Source organism: Pteropus vampyrus, unplaced genomic scaffold, assembly GCF_000151845.1.
Source record: "Pteropus vampyrus isolate Shadow unplaced genomic scaffold, Pvam_2.0 Scaffold207, whole genome shotgun sequence".
NCBI classification, from domain to species: domain Eukaryota; kingdom Metazoa; phylum Chordata; class Mammalia; order Chiroptera; family Pteropodidae; genus Pteropus; species Pteropus vampyrus.
The window spans coordinates 205400-207567 of NW_011888988.1; positions in this window are offsets into that span (position 1 = coordinate 205400).

The following is a 2168-nucleotide window of genomic DNA, read 5'->3' on the forward strand; positions in this document are numbered from 1 at the left end:
TTATGTTCTTTTTTCTAAGTCCTCAAATCTGCTCTATTTTTAACATGTATAGCACATATCAATTCAGATGCTAAATTTTCAAGAGTTAAAGTGAAATGTATTCCTACCAAACAATGAGGTTGTAGTTAACAAAAATATTTTTACACTATTCAAGTTTTAAATTTTGAATTAAAATTAAATAAAATTGAAAGTTCTGTTCTTTAGTCACACTAGCCACATGTCATGTGCTCAGTAGTCACATGCGGCAGGTGGCTACAGAAAGAGAGCATGCAGTACTAGAGCAGCAGTTCTCCAAGTGTCATCCAGAGTCTTCCCAGGGGTCCCCGAAACATGTTCAAGGGCTCTGTAAAGTTGAAACTATTTTCGTAACAATATTAACATGGCATTTGCTTTTCTCCTGTTCCTGCTCTCACAACTTAAGTTTCCAGAGGCTACATGACACGTAATATGACAACAGATTAAACACAGAAACATATAAGAGAATCGGTGGTCTTCTATTAAGCCAGATATTGAAGAGATTAGCCAAAATGTAAAACAATGCCTCTCTTCTCTCTCATGATTTTGTTTTGGAAAAATACCATTATTTTTCGTTAAAATACGTGTTACTTATATACTCACATCATGAGATAATATTATTTTAATGAGTAAGTTTTTCTTAGTTTTGATTTCTGACACAGTAATTACTGATAGATATAACTCTTGAAATCAAAAGCTCTCTGAAGGCTTCAATAACTTTTCCTGGTGTAGGAGGCCTTTGAGAACAGCTAGTCTAGAGCCTCCTGCCTCTCCAGCCTCATGGCTAAAGATTCCTCTCCCCCATCATGTTCCTTGCATGAACGTCCAGTTCTAGACAAGATGAAACAGATCTATTTCCCCCTATTTCTCTGGCTAAGTACTTCTAAAAACCCTGGACATTTTATGTAAAACAAATATAAGAAGATGCTGAAAGGTAAAGAAAAGGCAGCTAGAGAGCTCAGGACTCAAGGAAACGACACGTCACCAGTCACCAGGGTGGTATCAGCAGAGATCTAGTGAGGAGCCTGAACTTCCACTATGGCCCAGAAATTATGAGGCACCCACCCCCCAAAAGGTATCAACCGCCAAATGGGGAGCCTGGACTTCTACCCGAACCCACCAGTGACCAGGAGGCACCACACCGATGCAGTACTCAAGAGGGACTGCTCAAACAGAAGACTTATAAGCTCCAGGGTCTCATACCATAATACACCAAATGTCCAAGACACAATTTAAAATCCCTCTTAAAACGAAGAACCGGGACAATCTCAACTTGAAAGAGAAAAAATAATTAACAGATGCCAACACTGAGATGACAGAGATTTTGAAATTACCTGACAAGGATTTTAAAACAGCTATTATAAAAATGCTTCAATGAGCAATGACAGCATGCTTGAAATAAAAGAACAAATAAAAACTCTCAGCATAGAAATAGAAGATATAGAGAAGAATCGTGTTCTTTGCTTGGGCCTTAAAGGAACCGCTCACATTTCTGGAATGACCATCCTCACTTTGCGCCTGGGCCACGGGTCCTTCTTCTCCCTGGAACTCCCATCTCTATCCTCTGCTCCTTTTTAAATCCTGTTTGTCCCTTAGGATCAGCCGAGATGTCACCTCTTCTGGGAAGCCTTCCATGGCATCCATGCCCCTCCCACTCAAGCTTCCTACACCATAGTACCTACATTCAGTGCTAATTGTTCCATCATCTGTCCCTCCCACCACCAGTGTAAAGACTTGACAGAAGGGACTGTGTTTTATCCCAGGTGACTGGCTTATAATAAGCATTCAAAAAAAAACTTTGTTGAATAAATGAATAAATAAGTGAATAAACGGAAACTCTTCAGTGGCTCTCTCTTTTCTATTGAATAAAATTAAACTCTGTGGTCTGGCATTAAATGCTCTACACAAACGGACACACGCCTTTTTGGTACTAGGCTTTCCTTCACACATCTTACCTCTCTGCCGTACTGGAAAACACATTGTTTTTAGGAAGACCTTTTATTTCCCATCTCTACATATCAGGCATGCTCTTCTCTCAGCCTCAAATGTCCTCACCCGTTTTTGTCATCCAAATCTTATCCATTTTACAGCCCCACAGATACTTCTCCGTGACCCAGCCCCGGGTCTCCCCAGCTGGGAGTCCTGCCCACCTC